At 42.6% G+C, this 20,599-nt stretch overlaps 1 protein-coding gene across 3 annotated transcripts in view; it reads right to left on the bottom strand.

Annotated features, from left to right (window-relative positions):
• Positions 1-20,599, bottom strand: part of LOC138746955 (extracellular serine/threonine protein kinase FAM20C-like) — a 69,525-nt gene that overhangs the window by 30,905 nt on the left and 18,021 nt on the right. The window lies entirely within an intron of this gene.

Below are 20,599 nucleotides of genomic sequence, written 5' to 3'. Positions count from 1 at the left end.
TGCGCCCTTAACTCGCATGCACGTGCCAACCAAACACCAATACGCGAACCCTCCGTGCATGCACCAACTGAACTCCAATACAAGAACCCTCTGTGCATGCACCAAGTCAGGGTGGACCTGTAATTAGGAGATGGGTGGGTGCAGGAGTTAATACCCAGATTGTCAGGGGGGGGGTATGTTTGTCACAGGAAATGTATTAAATCCCACTTAGGTACACGGTCCCTTTGGGAAGGTCACACAAACTTAAATGTGAGCACTGATAAAGATGAACTAATTTTGAAAGACATTTCACAGCATATATTCAACATGCCAGCTACAGGGGACACAGGATGTCACTGAGGAGGGGAGGCCCCAATACATCCTGGAGTATGAGCAAGTGAAGCTTTCATTCCAAGTAGTCGCTGGCCATTTTATTAAAAGGATAGTGAGGTAGGGCGAAGTGGAGGTAACTGCCATTATCTAAACAAAGGATGGATAAACTCGTGGGGATGACTGCCTCCCTACTAGGTCATGAAAATATATGAAATGAAATAATCTAAAAACATTATTTTCCTCAGACAACAGTATATGGAAGGCAATAGTGGATTTCATTATCGCTAACTGACATGGTTGAGAGTTGACTCCTAGGATAAGGGAAGTGATCAATAGTCAACAAAACTCCAAAAACTAAATTCTAGTGATCCGCAAGCCTGCCGACATTTTTTCAGACCTTGATGAAGGGTCGTCCAAAACATCCATTATGTATCTTTATCTTTGCTATATGAAGGACACTGTTCGATCTGCTGAGTTTTTCTAGCATCATGTTTTTATTTATTGCCAAATTCCTAGTCTCCCTTGAGAAGATGACATGATCTTCCTTCTTGAACTGCAGTCCTTGCACTGAAGGTACTCAGTATTCTTCCAGTGCAAGGTCTTTGTCACTTGCACCAAGATGTGGTGATAGAGGTTGTATTGCGAGCAGACTGGTGCACATCTCATACAAGACACAGAGCAAAGTGCAGTTACAAAGTGAGATCAGTTGGTACAGAGCAAAGGGCAGCCTAATTTAACCAGGGTGAGGTTCATTCAGGAGTCTGATAACAGAAGGAAAGAAATTATCTTTGAATCTGGTGATACATGATCTCACTCTTGTGAATCTTCTTCCTGATTATTTTTGGGGGGGAACGGGGTGAGGAGAGTGTGGCTACTGGATGTCTTTTAACATGTCTTAAGGCACCGGGAAGTGTAGATGGAGTTAATGGAGATGTGGATGGGGGGGGGGGGGGGGGCGATGCTGTGTGAGTGATAGTCTGAGCCATTCTTGGGTTGAACAGTTCCTGTCCCACTCAGTGATACACCCCGACAGGATGCTTTTAGTGGAGCTCCTGGATAAGTTGTTGAGGGAGGTAGGAGATGTGCCAAATCTCCTCAGGCTCTTGATGAAGTGGAGGTGCCAGAGTGCTTTCTTGGCCATTGCATCAACATGGGTGGAGCAGGACCTGTCACTGGAGATGTTTAACTCCTAAAGGGAAAGGAATTGCAAGATTTGGACCCATCAGCAATGAAGGATGATGTACGATATCAGAGGTGCTGGTGCTTCACGGGACTGCGGTAGAGCTCACAGGTTTGGCTGAGGTGAAACATATGGGAGCTCTCGACGAAGGGAGTAAACGTTTGGCATTGATCAGCTCAAGTATCTGCCTCATCCTGGAAGCTACCTATTCCGAGATGAAAAGGATAGATTTTCATACTTCGAGCTGGCTTGCGCTGGCTTTCCGCCAGTGTGCATAATTTCTTATCTTCTTTCAGTAACGATGGGAGAGATTGAGACCAACTGCAGGGCTTTATAAATTTTACAGCAGGTTCGGTCTCGTTGTATTCACCGGATGATATTAGCAGCTGACCTTAGGGGAGAGAAAAGCAATCTGTGCCTCTGTTTTCCCAGAGATGAAAATGTCATCTTGAATTAACTGCAGACACGTTGGATATTTCTGCAAAAATCAGTGGAGCAAGTCAGGCTGACAAGCACAGAGCCTCCTGGTTTGATATTATGTACGACAATCTGTGTAATGTACTAATGGTGTTAGTCGGTGGCGTTTCCAGGCTTCTTCTGAAGTGTCTCATGATACCCCAATAATTGGTGAATGTTTTATGGAGATTTAACAAAGAAACAAGCCTACAGGCCACTGAATCAGTGCTGGCCACCATCCCCTTATATTTACTCTAATCCCACCATAATGTAGGAGCAGAATTAGACCATTCAGCCCATCAAGTCTGCTCCACTATTCAAATCATGGCAGATATATCTTTCCTCTCAACTCCATTCTCCCCATAATTTGACGTCCTTATTAAAGAAGTTATTAACCTCCACTTCTAATTTACCCAATGACTTGGCCACCACAGTCGTCTGAGGCAACAAATTCTGCAGATTCACCCACATCTGGCTGAAGAAATGTCTCCTCATGTCTGGTCTAAAGGGATGTCCTTTTATTCTGCGGCTGCGCCCTCTGGTTCAAGACTCTCCAACTACTGGAACCATCCTTTCCATGTCCACTCTCTCAATATTCAGTCAGTTTCAATGACCCCCTCCCTCCCACCAATCCTTCTAACCTCCAGTGAGTACAGATCCATTAAACACTCCTCAATGATTAATCTTCCCATCCCGGAAGAAGGGAGTCAATTCTAATGAGTTGCCAGGCGATTGATTGCACTGGACAAAGTTCTTTTAGAATTTTTTTTTTTTTTGCTTATATGTGCAGCCCTGGAGATGGGACAAAGACGAAAGGCTGCAAACGCTGTGATGGTAGTAAAAGCGCACCAAAATGCTGGAGGAACTCAGCCAGTTTTTTCAGCATTCAAATGGAGGTACAAAGATATATCGCCAACATTTCAGGCCTGAGCCCTTCAAATAAATCGGTTTTCTTCTGAAGTTCGGCTGGGCAATGTTCAGCAGGAGCTCCAGGTCAAACAGATCATTCAAATGTTGCATCACCCAGCTTTATCTCACCAGCATTAAGGACAGCACTTGGCTGTGAGCATGTCACACACACGCTACAGTAACCTCTCAATGTGAAATTTATTCCAGATGATTACTGACAAGACTCGCGGTTGAGGAGCATGAAGGGTAAAGGGTTGGAAGCACATGGACACCGTGGACCAGTCGGTTAGCTGGCTCTGCCCAACTCCCGTGGTGAACATGCATCCCTTATCACTGGGATGATCAGGTGTCACTTCTCGCGCAGGTGGGGATTCACTCCCTCAAGAACACAGTGTCAGGCCCTTGAAATTAAACAAGAGAGTCTGTAGATGCTGGGATTGCAGTGCGATACACCAAGTGTTGGAGAAACTCAGTAGGTCATGCAGCGTCTACAGGAGGTAAAGAGTAACTGACGTTTCAGGCCTGAGTCCTTTGTCAAGGTATGGGCAGAAGGTAAAAAGGCAGCAGGAGGAGAGAAAGGACAAAGGGACGGAGGGAGATGCACAGGCTGATGACAAGTGGGAGGGTGGAAGAAAAAATAAAAGCTGATGAATGATGGGGAGAGATATCTGAATGGAGTGGAGAGCTGGTGCAAAAGAGGGGGTGGGAAGAGAAGAGAGAGTGGGCGAGAGAGAGAGAGCGAGAGATCACTAAAACTGGAGAATGTTAATGCTGTCTGGTTGGAAAGTGCCCAATTAGGTGTTGGTCCTTGAATCTTCCCAGAGAATACTACAGTACATAGGTAGGCCCTTTGGCCCATCTAGTCTGCCCCAAACTATTATTCTGTCCAATCCCACTCTCCTGCACCCAGACCTCAGCCCACCAAACCCCTTCCATCCATAGACTTGTACAAATTTTTCTTAAACATTAAAATCGAGCCTGCATTCACCACTTCAGCTGGCAGCACATTCCACACGCCCACCACTCTCTGTATGAAGAAGTTCCCCACCCACCCAGTATTCCCTTCCACCACATTTCCTGCACTACTGTAACCTTCAACTACCACAAACTACCGATTGGAAGTCACGTGATGGAGTAGTGGCCGGACGGTGAACTCCAGCCCTCTCCAGAAAAGTTGAAGAAAATAAAGGAAAACACAAAGGCACAAAAATAAAAATTAAAGTAAAGGGAGTATAAAGGTGGAAAGAAGATGGCGACGAAAAAAGAAACATCGAAACCAACGGTAAGAAGAGAGGAAGAGAAGACACGGAAGAAGGAGAAGGCCTTACCTGTTCGAAGAGGCCCGTGGTGGAGAGAGAAACCCGCTCCCTCAGGTCCAGAAACTGGACTACAAAAATGGCTCGCTGAGCCGAGTAAAAGTGCGCAACTGCGCATGCAAAAAAACACACCGACGGGAAGGGCGACCAGCTGGGGAGTCGATCTCCACAGCCGGCAATGACAGCTACAGAACAGCAGCAGCAAGAGGAGAACATAGAAGACAACGAAAACAAGAAAGAAGAGAAAGAGTACAGTAAAATGGAAGAAGAAGGGAAAGGCAAGATAAAGGAGGTACTTTCTCTTATTAAAGAATACATGGAGTCATTTAAAGAATGGCAAGCACAAGAATTTAGTGATTTAAGAAGAATAAACAGTACAGAAGAGAAAGTGAATAAAATAGATATGACCTTAACAGAAATGGGAAAGAAAATGGATAAGATGGAAGAACGAGAAGCAGCAGTAGAAATGGAGGGAGAGGACTTAAAAAAGAAATTAGAAGAATCTAATAAAAAAGTTAAAGAGACACAAGAGCTATTAGCTCAGAAAATAGATATAATGGAAAATTAGAACAGAAGAAATAATATAAAGATAGTGGGCCTTAAGGAAGATGAAGGCGGCAAGAATATGAGAGAGTTTATAAAAGAATGGATCCCCAGGATCTTAGGATGTCCAGAACTACAGCAAGAAATGGAGATAGAAAGGGCACATAGAGCATTAGCCTTTAAACCACAACCACAACAAAAGCCAAGATCCATTTTAGTAAAATTCCTAAGATATACTACAAGAGAAAAGGTACTGGAGAAAACAATGGAGAAAGTAAGAGAGGACAACAAGCCACTGGAGTACAAAGGGCAAAAAATTTTTATTTATCCAGATACAAGTTTTGAACTCCTGAAGAAGAGAAAGGAGTTCAATACAGCAAAGGCGATTTTATGGAAGAAAGGGTATAAATTTATACTAAAGCATCCAGCGGTATTGAAAATATTTATTCCAGGACAGCAAAACAGACTATTCTCGGATCCAGAGGAAGCACGAAAATTTGCAGAACAATTACAAAATAGACTGAGAGATGAAGACGTGTAACAAGAGTACAAAAGACTGCGAACTAAAAAGGACACATAAGTTTTGAACTCCTGAAGAAGAGGAAGGAGTTCAATACAGCGAAAACGATCTTATGGAAAAAAGGATAAAAATTTATGTTAAGGTACCCAACGGTACTTAAAATAATTATTCCAGGGTAACAAAACAGACTATTCTTGGATCCAGAGAAAGCAAGGAAATTTGCAGAACAACTACAAAACAGACAGAGAGATGAAGACATGTAATAAGAGTAAAAATGACCACGATCTATATGTATATGTGTAAAGGGGTATATGTGTGTATATATATATATATATATATATATATATATATATAGTGTGCATACATGAATGTATCCGTATTTAGAGGAAAATATATAGAGTATAGACAAGAATTAATAAGGGAGGGAAATGGAATAGAGGGAATAAGGAGGGAATTAAAAGAGTGACCTTTGTTACATATGAAAATTGAAATCTTTTCTGGGGGGGCTGGGTGGGGAGGAGTTACGGTCACTGCAAAATCAGCTGACGTTTGCGAGTGAATTCGCAAATCCAAATGGAGAGGGGAGAAGTGGTTGTCCGACAAGGGATAAAGGACAACTCAGGAGGGGGAGGGGAGATTGGGGTTAAAGAAGTTTTAAATAGGAGAATAGGGAAAATGTTTGATGTTTTAGAAATGTTGTCTTATAAAGTGTTCAAAACAAGAAAGCAGAAATGGATAAGAAGGAAAGGTAATGATGGAGAAACGGAAAGGGAAGATAAACAAAGTATAAAATGGCTACGCTGAACTATATAACTTTAAATATTAACGGAATACATAACCAAATTAAAAGGAAGAAACTGCTAAATTTACTGAAAAAAGAAAAAATTGATATAGCATTTGTGCAAGAAACACATTTAACTGAATTGGAGCACAAGAAATTAAAGAGAGATTGGGTAGGACACGTAACAGCAGCGTCGTATAATTCAAAAGCAAGAGGAGTAGCTATATTAATTAGTAAAAATATGCCAATTAAAATAGAAGAGGAAATAATAGGTCCAGCAGGGAGATATGTAATGATAAAATGTCAGATATATTCGGAGTTTTGGAATCTACTCAATGTATATTCACCTAACGAAGAAGATCAAAAGTTTATGCAAGATATTTTTTTGAAGATAGCAGATACGCAAGGGAACATATTAATAGGAGGGGATTTCAACCTGAATTTGGATTCAAATTTGGACAAAACTGGGAAAAATATTAACAGAAAGAACAAAGTAACCAAATTTATAATTAAATCGATGGAAGAAATGCAACTTTTGGATATATGGAGGAAACAACACCCAAAGGAAAAGGAATATTCATATTACTCGGCTAGACATAAAACATATTCAAGAATAGACCTATTTTTGTTATCAGCTCGTATGCAAGATAGAGTAAGAAAAACAGAATATAAAGCTAGAATATTATCGGACCATTCACCCTTAATATTGACAGTAAAGTTAGAGGACATCCCTCCAAGAATGTAAAGATAGAGATTAAACTCCATGTTACTCAAAAGGCAGGATTTTAGAGAATTAATTGAAAGACAAATTAAAATGTATTTTGAAATAAACACGGAATCAGTGAAAGATAAGTTTATACTATGGGATGGATGCAATGAAAGCGTTCATTAGAGGGCAAATAATAAGTTATGTAACCAAGATGAAGAAGGATTATAATCAGGAAACAGAGCAGTTGGAAAGGGAAATAGCAAATATAGAAAAAGAATTAGCAATGAAGGAAGATACAACTAAAAGAAGAGAATTGGCAGATAAAAAAATAAAATATGAAACACTACAAACATATAAGGTGGAGAAGAACATAATGAAGACAAAACAGAAATATTATGAACTAGGGGGAAAAAACGGACAAAATTCTAGCGTGGCAGCTTAAGACAGAACAAACTAAGAGAATGGTATTGGCATCAAGGAAAAAAGACAAACAAATCACATATAATCCAAAGGAGATCAAGGAAAACTTCAGAGAATTCTATGAACAATGATACCAAACTGAAAACGAAGGGAAAGAAGGGAAAATAGATGAATTTCTAACTAAAATTGAACTACCAAAACTACAAATAGAGGAACAAAATAAATTAATAGAACCATTTGGAATAGTAGAAATACAAGAGATAATAAAAAAATTACCAAATAATAAGACACCAAGAGAGGATGGGTTCCCAATAGAATTCTATAAAACATTTAAAGATTTATTAATTCCTCCCCTCCTGGAAGTAATCAACCAGATTGATAAAACACAAAGCTTACCAGATTCATGTAAAACAGCAATAATTACAGTAATACTAAAGCAAGGGAAAGATCCACTCGCACCAGCGTCATATAGACCAATATCTTTACTTAACACAGATTATAAGATAATAGCTAAACTATTAGCAAACAGATTAGCAGAGTATGTACCGAAAATGGTAAATCTAGACCAAACTGGATTTATTAAAAAAAGACGCACAACAGACAATATTTGTAAATTTATTAACTTAATTCATGCAGTAGAAGGGAGTAAAGCGCCAACAGTAGCAGTTGCTTTAGACGCAGAGAAGGCCTTTGACAGAGTAGAATGGAATTATTTCTTCAAAGTATTGCAAAAATTCAGTTTACCAGAGAAGTATATTAATTGGATTAAAGCATTATATAAGGGACCATTGGCGAAAGTGACAGTAAATGGATATGTATCAAAGCAATTTAACTTAAGCAGGTCAACACGGCAGGGGTGCCCACTATCACCTTTATTGTTCGCGTTAGCTATAGAACCACTAGCAGAATTGATAAGAACAGAAAATAATATAAAAGGGATAAAAATAAAACACGAGGAATATAAAATCAGTTTATTTGCGGACGATGTTATAGTATACTTAACAGAACCAGAACTATCAATAAAAGAATTATATAAGAAATTGAAGGAATATGGAGAAGTGTCGGGTTACAAGATTAACGTAAATAAAAGTGAAGCAATGCCTATGAATAATGCAGATTTCTCAAAATTTAAGAAGGAATCACCATTCAGATGGCAAGTGCAAGCAATAAGATACCTAGGTATACAAATAAATAAAAACCTCGGCCAACTATATAAACTCAATTATTATCCACTAATGAAAAAATTACAGGACGATTTAGAGCATTGGAAAGATTTACCACTAACACTAATAGGAAGGATAAACTGTATTAAAATGAACATTTTTCCAAGAATATTATACCTATTTCAGGCATTGCCAATACACCTGACAGAGAAATTCTTCAAGGAGTTAAAGAAAATAATAAGGAAATTTTTATGGAAAGGGGGGAAAACCGAGGATAGCACTAGATAAATTAACAGAATGGTATAAACAAGGAGGCTTACAACTGCCAAACTTTAAAAATTATTATAGAGCCGCACAATTAAGATACTTATCAGATTTTTATCAAACAAGGGAAAAGCCAGATTGGACTAGATTAGAGTTAGATAAAATAGGGGAAAAGATACCTGAACACATATTATATAAATGGGATGAAAAATTGGTACAATATAGAAGTACTCCAGTATTACATCATCTACTCAATATTTGGAAGAAGATTCATGTAGAAAGAAATAAAACAAATTATCAATTACCAAAACTAATATTGACACAAAACAAGTTACTCCCTTTTACAATAGATAACCTTTCCTTTAGAGAATGGGAGAAAAAAGGGATCAAAAGAATAGAAAATTGTTTTTCAGGAAATAGATTATTATCCTTTGAACAAATGAAAGATAAATACAATATAACTCAAGATACAGTGCTGGCATATTACCAATTGAGATCCTACTTGAAGGACAAATTGGGAAGCAGTCTGAGTTTACCAGAGGGAAGTAACTTTGAATATGTGATTACAGATACAATGATAATCAAAAGATTTATAACAAATATGTATATTAAACTGCAAAAAAAGGAGAATGAGGAAACAAATGGTAAAACTAAACAAAAATGGGAACAAGATTTAAATATAAAGATAAAAAAGGAAACGTGGGAGAAATTATGTTCTGGAATGATGAGAAATACAATAAATACGAGGTTACGTATGATACAATATAACTGGATACACAGGCTATACATTACACCTCAAAAGTTAAATAAATGGGACCAAACAGTATCTGATAGATGTTTTCGATGTAAAAAAGAAATGGGAACAACAATTCATGCAATCTGGACATGTAAGAAAGTAGAAAAATTTTGGGAAGATCTAAACCAAATATTAAATAAAATTACGGAAAACAATATACCAAAGAATCCAGAGATCTTCCTCCTAAGTAACATAAAAAACAAAGAATTTGGAATTGATTTGGAGGATGCACAAAAAAGATTTGTTAAGATAGCTCTAGCCATAGCAAAAAAATGTATTATGTCAACCTGGAAATCGGAAGATAATTTGAAAATACAACAATGGTATATAGAAATGAATAAATGTATTCCATTAGAAAAAATAACATATAGTTTAAGAAATAATATTGAAATATTTGAACAAATATGGGAGCCTTACATGAAATACAATAGCGAAAACCTACCGGGGACATTCACTACCTAAATTAACGAAAGGAGAAGGAAATGAAAAGAATTGACTCAGTGGAATTTCTTGTTTATTTTTATTGAATGACAACATTGTTTGACTGGTTTAATGTATCCTAGATTTTGTACTTTAAATGAACGGGAGGGGGGAGGTAGGGAGGGTGGGATGGGAGGGGGGGGGGAAGAAAATGGCACTGTATATATTTGAAAAAGAAAAAGTATGTATCATGGTTAATGTGGTTTATGGTGTGAAAAATAAAAAATAAAAAATAAACTACCACAAACTACCCTGGAGCCACCAAAAGATCTGTCTGCCCTTCTGAAACGTTCCTTTTAACCTCGCCAGGTACAACCCTCATTACTACTGAAGGATTTTGGCCTGAATGTCGACTGCCGTTTGCCTTCCACAGATTCTTCCAGTATTCTGAGAGTTCCTCTTCCCTTTCTTCTTGCATCAACTATAACCGTGAATATTTATTGATCCTTTCCTTTTCTGTCTTGGCATTTTGTAGTAATTTAATTGACTCTATTGTAGTTTCTTTATCTTACATACCTGTGTGGCTGCAGCAAGCAAGAATTTCAGTGCATCCATACATTGTACTTAAGGATATGACAACAAACTCTCGTTGAATACGATGAATATGCTTCAATGTTTCTGCATTCAGATATTTCGTTTCTTCTATGTTCCAGAAGTTGCTCCATTTTCATCTTTCCCTCCTCAAGACCTGGTTGCATCTGCTCTTTCTTCCCCCCCCCCCCCCCACCATCCCCCCCGCTAGCCCTTTTTACACTGCCGTAAAGAAGATCCGTCATTAAGTTGACTTTGCTGGTTTGCACTGCACCAAACAGCGCCGGCATAACGCTGCCCCAGAGTGTCATTTTACAAAGCATGCTGGCAATCTGGAAGCAAAAGAGGTGTATTGTGTAACACGTCTGCATCTAGTGTGACAGCTTGCCCTTTTTGCACAGATGTCAATTGAGTGCTGTGACGACCTTCGCTGCCGGCTACAATGACCCCATCCCATTCCACATTCGTACCTTTTACACAGAACAGCGTGGCCCAATATTCCCGCCTTGAAGAGGTTGTGTAAATGGAGCTTTTCTCTCTCCATCACACGCCTGCCCCTTTCTCCCAACTCTGCCCCTACCCCCTTTCCTCAAGCTGTCTGCCATCATTCACCCCCTCCCCCATCCACCTACCACATGATGGTCCCTGTCTCATCCCCCCTCTCCTCTCTTTGAATTAATTTTTTTAAATTTACGTTTTTAAATGTAAACATGCAGGACAGTTTCAGCCCATCCAATTACACCCCATTGACCTACAGCCCAGGTACATTTTGAAGAGTGGGAAGAAACCGGGAAAACCCCACGCAGACACAGGCAGATCGTACAGACTCCTTACAGACAGCACGGGATGAGAATCTCTGTTGCTGGCACTGTACCAGCATTACACTAACTGCTGCACTAACCATGTAGCCCAAGTATGTGAACTTATTGTCATATACAGTGTGCAGGGGCACCAAAATTCTTACTTGCAGCAGCCGCACAGGTGCAAGTGAAGCACTAATTACAATAGTCTAAAATTAATTACCTCGCTCTGCCACAACAGAAAAATAGCTAATAAATGCAAATCAACAAGTAAATATTCAGTGCGAATGTTGAAGCGATGTTTCTGTGGCACAGAAAGATCTTTTGGTCTCGGAGTAGATTATGGTGAGGGTAGTGTAGCATTGGGCTGTTCGCAAGTACGACCGAAAACGGTGACAATTTCTCTTCTCCCACACACAGATCAAGGGGCACAACATGGAATTTGGACGGCTTAATTTTGGCCAGCCATCTCCAGGGCTGTGCATCCAACCTAGATATTTCCCCACCCCCGTAGAAGAACTTTGACCAGCGCAATCAATCGGCCAGCAACTCATTGGAATTGGCACCTTCTTTCCTTCTTAAATTTGCTTCCTATCCCAACAGCATCTTTCTTGCATCGCCCTCAGTGCTTATCACTTGGAACACCACTCCAGTTCCAAAAAAGTGTGTGGGTAGCTAGGTTAATTGGTCAAGTCTAAGTTGCCTCTGGAGTGAAGGTGAGATGTATAATCTGGGTGGAGAGGGCGAGGTGGGTGAATGAATGTGCAGAGAAGACAATGGGTTGGGATTACGGGTACGAGCAGCTTTGGCTCACAACTGAGTTCGTCCATCCACTCAGAATTCCAGGGAATGCACTCTCTCGCAGCCTTTCTTCTACATAGAACACTTCAGCCCAGAAACAGGCTCTCTCAGCCCTTCTAGTCTGTGCCAAACCATTTTTTTTTGCCTAGTCCCACTGACCTGCACCTCGTCCATAGCCCTCCATACCCCTCCCATCCATGTGTCTAAATGCTTCTGAAATGTTAAAATTGAGCGTGCATTCACCACCTCAGCTGGCAGCTCGGTCCACACTCCCGCCACTCTCTGTAAACATCCTAGGGCTATTGTTAAAGCTGGGACTTCACTGTACGTTTTAGGAATGGGAGAAGAAAAGGCTAATCACTGATTATGGTTTATTCCACACGCTAACGAACACCTCTCCAGCATTAGAGACTTGCATGAATTGCCGTTTGTGTGGGAGAGTTCTGATCATCAATCGTGCTTAGCAGAAATCAACCGAAAACAATCCTGGCTGGCAGATGGTGGGAAAACTGCATGCCAGTGGAATGCATACGAGAGTAAAGAAGTCTCACTACAATTCATTAGGGCTTGATCAGCAAGTTTGTGAATTAAAAACAATGAAAAGATAAATGATAAAAGCTGCAGATGTTGGAAATCTGAAAGAAAATGCTGGAAAAGTGAGTATTGTCATGTGTACCGATATAGTTTTTTTAAATTTAAATTTATTTCGGCTCGCTAGTCCGTGCTGCTCAATTTATACCCCATTAACCTACATCTCCAGTACATTTTGAACAGTGGGAGGAAACCAGAACCCCCGGGGAAAACCCACACGGACAAAGGGAGAACAAACCAATTCCTTACAGGCAGTGCAGGCTCAACCCTGGTCGCTGGCACTGTAAAGGCGTTGTGTTAAGTGCTAGCCAACCGTGCCGCTTTGAGTGCTATCTAGGCAAGTTAACACACAAACCAGGTAGTGCAATTATAACAGATAAACAAGTGTTACAATAAGTCATATGGTGCAGGATGTGGGGAAATGGGGAGTGTTGGAAGAAGAGGTTGTTGAGTGGAGGTCAATAAGATTATGAGGCACTTAGCCAGCACTTTTTTCCCAGGGTGACAAGAGCAAAGACCAGACGACATCTAGTTAAGGAAAGAAGATAGAGGGAGTTTTTTTTACATAGAGAGTAGTTGGTGCCTGGAATGCTCTGCCAGAAGTGGTGGTGGAGGCTGGTACAATAGGGGGCATACAAAAGACTCTTAGATACATGGATGTAAGTAAAATAGAAGGGGCAAGGTAGGGAGGGGTTAGATTGTTCTGGAGGTTTATAATCGGTCGGCACAACAACATGGGCTGAAGGGCCTGCATTGGGCTGGAATGTTCTAGGTCTAACTTTTGCCAGAGAGAACCATTGAAGAATGAACAGGGAAGCACTTCCAGAGGGCTGCAGATGTGGACTCGGCTTTGATGTCTCCAGTTGCAGGAAGACTTTTTTTTAAAATAGCTTAACTCCTGTGAAACCCTCTCAAAAACAGGTGGAGATTGGAGGTTATTTTGGCAGCACACATTTGTGGGCAGAAGGGTCTTTTACTGAGCTGTACGTCTAAGTTTAAAATAGAAATATGATCCAGGGTTCCATGGGATGTCCCTATCACCTGATGCACAGTCAGCTTTTTGCATCTCAAAAAAAAAATGCTCGAGGACCTCCAACTAGTACGGTGACTCAGCTTTCCCTGGCTTCACTTAATCAGAACAGTGCTGTTCCTTTTGTTCATCCGTCTAAATGGACAATTTCACATATTCCCCCTGTGTACGTGTCCCAACATTTTCCCCATTCACTTAACCTATCAACATCTCGGCGATTCCATTGTACTTTCTGCGCAACTTAGCTTCTCACTTATTTTGTCATGTCTGCAATTTTCCTCTTGTACATTTAAGTCCTTCCACAGAGTAGTTCAGATCTGTGTTATCAGTCCCAGCACTGATCCCTGTGGTATAATCTGGGTGGAGAGGGAGAGGTGGGGAAAGGGAATGTGCAGAGAATATAATGGGTTAGGATCTGGGAATCGAGCAGTTTTGCCTCACAACCGAGTTCCTCCAGATCCCCGCGGCTATAGGTTGTCAATCCATTAGACTGTGAGAATCATGATAAAGGATCCCAACCCAAAACAGTCAAACCATTTCTTTCCACGGATGTGGTTCAACCTGCTGAGTTCCTTCAGCAGCTCACTGCAAAAGATTCTAGCATCCGCAGGTTTTTTTGATGCTCCACACAACGTGCCGAAATCCCCTCACTCTCTCCGAAGAGGGTTCCGAGGAGCTCTTTCACTCATCTCATCTCCTGCTGTCTTGTCTATGACCTCATTTAGGCACAGTGAACAGGCAACTACACCAGGACACTCGACTACACCAGGACACTCGACATCATTTCATTTGTCAGTAAAGTGCAACAGCGACTGCACCTCCTGAGAAGACTGAAGCGGGCAAGACTACCGGCCACCATTATGTAACCTTCTACAGGAGCTCTAGCGAGGGCGCCCTGGTACAGTTGCTGGAGAAAAATGGATCGGAGGTCCATCCACAGGACCTTAAGAGTGGCAAAGAGGATTACTGGGGTCTCCCTTCCCCAAACCCCATGATCTACCGGAATCCTTGTCTGAACAGGGCGCACAAAATCATGGAGCACCCGTTCCAACCTGCACACAGCATCTTTCAGCTGCTCTCATCAGGAGGATCAAAGCCAGCACCACCAGGCTGAGAAACAGCTTCTTCCCACAGGAAGTGAGAATACAGAACGACCAAAGGAACTGCGCACACTCACCCTCCAAGACTGTCATGCACAAAACATTTATTTATTTGTGTACATGAATACAGGTTCTGTATATGTATTGTTTGATTGTATGTGTGTTATGTCTGGTTGTGTTTCTGTGTGTTTTGCATCGAGGACCAGAGAACGCAGTTTTGTCAGGTGCAATCAGATGACAATAAATTTGACTTGATACAGTGCCAGTTCAACCATAGCCAGGTGCCATGGACAGTCTCTTCCAGAATAGGTAGAACTGGAGAAGGCTTAAACTGTCATCAGCTGTGGGATGACAGAATGTGGAAGGATTATGTAGGCCTGGGAATGTTTCTAATCGGGAAGTGAAACCTGGAGACCCAAGGGAGCTTCAAAACGGGTTTGGCCAGGTGAACAGAGGGATGTGTTTTGGCTTGCTGTTGAAAACCTGGAGCAGAATTTGAGAGCATGAGGAGAGGGTGGAACTCCCATCCATAGGGTGGGGTGGGCCTGGCTGAGCTGAGGCCAGAGATCTTTAAGAGAGTATTAGGTAAACACAGGGGAAAGAAAGGCACAACTTGAGAAACAGGAGCAGGAGTCAGCTATTAGAGCCTGCCCTGCTGTTCAATAGATCATGGCTCCACCTACCCTCCCCCCAATCCCCATAATCTTTAATTACCTAACTAAGCAAAATAGAAACACACACCTACCTCTGTCTATAAGCTATTTATTGAGGCGCCTCAACTGTTTCCTTGGGGATGGTGTTCTAGATTCACCACCTCTGGGAGAAGCTGTTTCGCCTCACTTCTGTCCTAAACCTACTTCCCAAATCTTGTTCTCGTCTCACCTGCCTTTGGCAATAACTTTCCCGCCTCTCTTACATTCCTATGAGATCCCCTCTCGTTTTTCTGTGGGGCAGGGTTATGGAGGCAGAAAGAGGGATAAATGCTGGCACGGGCTTGTGGGAGGAAGGAGCCCTGACCCAGGCTCAGCTGTGGCCACGCAGAACTTGCAGCACCCTGCAGAGATTTGCATGCCATGGTTAGAAACCACATAAAGGGAGAGGCGCAACTGCAGACAGACAGAGGGAGGAGGATAATTACATGGACGAGGTTAAACAAGCTGAATCAAAGGGAGAGATAATACAGGAAGGTTGGAAAATGTTGTAGCAAGAGTGACACGTTTGAGCAGGAAGAGGAGAAGGGGTGTAGGTTCAGTGTTGGTGTCTCAGACCTCAGAAGGCAGGACAGGTGGGGATGGGGAGGGCAACCCATGAGCTGGCAGCTTGAATACATGAATTAAAGACAAAGGGTGGTGAGGGGGTTTAAAACCCCATTGGCTGAGAAGTGAAGGTGAGTGCAGCAGAGGGAGCTCACTACCAGCTCCACACACTCCCATCGTTGCACCTGTCTGCATTTGTCCTCAGAACGCTCTCAGGAGAATAAAGTTAAAGATCAGTAGAGCAGAGGCCAAACCAAGTCACCACTTGGAGAGCCTGGACGACGAGGCCAGGCGGGGACTGGGGGGGGCCGCCTGGATGACAAGGCCGGGCGGGGACGGGGGGCCCGGACGACGGGGCTGGATGGGGATGGGACCTAGACCACGGTGCCGGGTGGGGACGGGGGCCTGGATGATGATAGTATTGCACGAGTTGGGCAATATAGAAAAGAGAAGGAATGGAACAGCAGGGGAAGCCGTTGGAACTGGCAAGGACCAGCTGATGGAAAAGTGGACATTCCATAGAAAAAACATAGAAACATAGAAGATAGGAGCAGGAGTTCGACCCTTCGAGCCTGCTCCGCCATTCAACGAGATCATGGCTGATCTTAAAGTTCAGTACCCCATCCCCGCCTTCTCTCTGTAACCTTTAATACCCTTATACTGAAGAAATAAATCTAATTCCCTCTTAAATATATTTAATGAACCTGCCTCTACTGCCCTCTGTGGCAATGAATTCCACAGATTCACCACCCTCTGGGTATAGAAATTCCTCCTCATCTCGGTCCTCAATGGTTTGCTTATTATCCTCAAACCATGGCCCCGGGTTCTGGACTCCCCCACCATTGGAAACATCCCATCTGCATCCATTCTGTCCAGTCCTGCCAGAATTTTATAGGTCTCTATGAGATCCCCTCTCAATCTTCTAAACTCCAGTGAGTACAATCCCAATTTGCGCAATCTTTCCTCATAAGTCATTCCTGCCATTCCAGGTATCAGCCTGGTGAATCGCCTCTGCACTCCCTCCATTGCAAGAACATCCTTCCTTAGATAAGGTGACCAAAACTGCACACAATTCTCCAGGTGGGGTCTCACCAAGGCTCTGTACAGCTGCAGTAAGGTATCCTTGTTCCTAGACTCAAACCCTCTTGATATGAAGGCCAACATACCATTTGCCTTTTTAACCACCTGCTGTACCTGCATGCTCGCCTTCAGAGACTGATGTACAAGTACCCCTAGGTCTCTCTGCACTTCCCCATCTCTTAATCTATTGCCATTCAAATAGTAATCTGCCCTCCGGTTTGTATTACCAAAGTGGATAACCTCACATTGATCCACATTGTAGTGCATTTGCCATGTATCTGCCCAGTCCCTCAATTTATCCAAATCACACTGGAGCTTCCTGACCCCCCTCTTCCGTGCACATAACCCCTCCTAGCTTAGTGTCATCTGCAAATTTGGAGATATTACATCCAATCCCCTCATCCAGATCATTAATGTAAATTGTGAACAGCTGGGGTCCCAGAACAGATCCCTGTGGCACCCCACTGGTCACCGCCTGCCACTCAGAAAACGAGCCATTTATCCCAACTCTCTGTCTTCTACCTGCCAGCCAGTTCTCAATCCACATCAATACTTTGCCCCCAATCCCATGAGCCTTGATTTTGGAAGCCAGTCGTTTATGCGGGACCTTATCGAAGACCTTTTGGAAGTCCAGGTACACCACATCCACTGGCTCTCCCCCATCTATTTTACCTGTCACCATCTCAAAGAATTCCAATAGATTTGTCAAGCACGATTTACCTTTTGTAAATCCATGTTGACTCCGTCCGATCCCTTCTCAGCTAGTCATATGCTCCGCTATTACATCCTTAATAATGGATTCCATCATTTTGCCCACTACTGATGTAAGGCTCACCGGCCGATAATTCCCCGCTTTTTCTCTACCCCCCTTTTTAAATAGTGGGGTAACATTAGTTACCCTCCAATCCATGGGTACTGATCCTGAGTCTATCGAGTTCTGGAAAATAATTCTTAAAGCATCTGCTATCTGAATGGCCACTTCCTTGAGTACCCTAGGATGTAGATTATCTTTGGCTTGGCTTCGCAGACGAAGATTTATGGAGGGGGTAAAAAGTCCACGTCAGCTGCAGGCTCGTTTGTGGCTGACAAGTCCGATGCGGGACAGGCAGACACGATTGCAGCGGTTGCAGGGGAAAATTGGTTGGTTGGGGTTGGGTGTTGGGTTTTTCAGGCCCTTGGGATTTATCTGCCTTCAATCCCATCAATTTCCCCAAGACCATGTCCTTGGAGATACTGATTTCTTTCAGTTCCTCCCTTGCATTAGTCTCTATGTTTCCCAACATCCTTGGGAGGTTATTTGTATCCTCTCTTGTAAAAACAGAACTAAAGTAATAATTTAATTGGTCTGCCATTTCCTTATTCCCCATTATATTCCCCTGATTCCGACTGCAAAGGACTTACTCTGGATTTCACCAATCTTTTCCTCTTGACATATTTATAAAAGCTTTTGCAGTCGGTTTTTATATTTGCCGCAAGCTTACTTTTGTAATTTATTTTTGCTCTCTTGATTAATCCCTTTGTCCTCCTTTGGTGCATCTTGAACTGCTCCCAGTCTTCGGTTGCGGTACCAAGACTTCCTTTCCACGGAACACTGGAGGGTCTGCCATTCCACTGGAATCTTCTCACAGACAATAGAACAATTACAGCACAGAAACAGGCTTTTTCAGCCCTTCTAGTCTGTGCTGAACCACTTGTCTGCCTAGTCCCACTGACCTGCACCCAGTCCATAGCCCTCCATACCCCTCTCATCCATGCTCCTATCAAAATTCTTCTTAAATGTTAAAAATTAGCCCAAATCTATCACCTCATCTGGCAGCTTGTTCCACATTCCCATCACACTCTGTGTGAAGAAGTTCCCCCTAAACCTTTCCCCTTTCACCTTTAACCCACGCCATCTAGCTTGCATCTCTCTGACTCTCAGTGGAAAAAGCCTATCTACATTTACTCTGTCTAACCCCCTCATAATTTTAAATACCTCTATTCCCCTTGGAGCATAGATGAATGAGGGGTGACTTGATAAAGTCCTAACCTGTTACCTTTCCCTGTAACTCGGTTCCTGAAGTCCAGCAACATCCTAGTAAATCTTCTCTGCCCTCTTTCAATTTTATTGATATCTTTCCTGTTAGGTGACCAAAACTGCATACAATACTCCAAATTTGGCCTTTATACAACTTTACCATGACATCCCAGCTCCTATACTCAATACCTTGATTTATGAAGGCCAAGATGCCAAAAGCTCCCTTTACAAACCTATCCACCTGTGTCGCCACTTTCAGGGAATTATGTATCTGTGTTCCCAGATCCCTCTGTTCTACCACACTCCTCAGTGCTTTAACGTTTACCGCACATGTTCTTTCTTGGTTCATCCTTCCAAAATTCAAGATCTCAAACTTGTCTGCAAACAAGACATCACAAACTTCTTCCCCAGGCCAGGAAGCAGGCCCTTGAACTCACACTGGTTGAACCCATGGTTATTGTGGTTTGTCCAATTTAACTGGTAGTTTCAATATTTGTGAACGTGTTTTACACAGATCAAAACTGTGCAGTTTGAACACTGAGCTTTAACTGGTTTTGATGAGCATGGATGTCTGTTGGTGTCAAAGACAGACAAACATTCGGGACGATTGACAGCCGGGAAGGGCGGAGTGGGGGCGCAGATCCTCACCACCTGTCAATCAATTCCTACTGAACAGCCAGTTATTTACACCTCATTCCCACTTCACAGCCGCCCACACCCCCTACCACCATCACCTGGGCTAACTCCCCCAATACCCCTAGGTCACCACCCCATCACTGCCCTCAGCTAACCTTCCCCAATGCCCCCTAGCCCCATCACTGCTCTGTGCTAACCTCCAGTTCCCCAGCCTGATCTCTCACTATCCTGTGCTAATCCCCCTCCATCCGACGTCCCCCAATATCTCCTCTGCCCTGACCTAAACAATCCACACTCCCTGTCACTCCCTACGGCCCCATAACCCCCCCCCCCCCATTCACTGAGGCTCAAGGAGTGCAGGTGTGAGGCACAGAAGGCAGTTCTACTGCCTCTCAGCTCCAGAAGCCCAGGTTCCATCCTTGTCAGTGTGGAGTTTGCATGTCTTATCCATGACCAGGTGAGCTTCCTCTGTGGAGGGCACCAGTTTACATGACATTTGGTGGACTAACCAGCTGCCCTGGGTGTGTGGGAGTGGTAGGGGTACTGGGGAGAGATAATGGACAGGTGAGAGGCAGCAGGTTACAGGGAGTGAGGAGATGAGAGGTAGAGAACAGAGCCTCAAGATTCAGGGAGTTGATTTAAGATGGAGATGAGAAGTTACTGCTTCTCCCAGAGGGCAGTGAATCTGCGGAGATCTCTGCCCAAGTAAACAGTAGAGGCTGTCTCATTAAATATATACAAGACAAAAATAAGCTAGATTTTTGAATATTAGGCAAATTAAGGGAACAGCTGGGTAAATGGATCTTATTATATGATGGAGCAGATGGTCAACTCCAGCTCCCATTTCTCATATTTGGTGACTCTAAGAAAGGTTAAGGCAGACAACTTCTGTTTAACGAGGCAGGACT

This window comes from Narcine bancroftii, chromosome 12, assembly GCF_036971445.1.
Source record: "Narcine bancroftii isolate sNarBan1 chromosome 12, sNarBan1.hap1, whole genome shotgun sequence".
Lineage (NCBI taxonomy): Eukaryota > Metazoa > Chordata > Chondrichthyes > Torpediniformes > Narcinidae > Narcine > Narcine bancroftii.
Note: the sequence above shows the minus strand (reverse complement) of the source record. Positions and strands in the feature narration are given on the sequence as shown.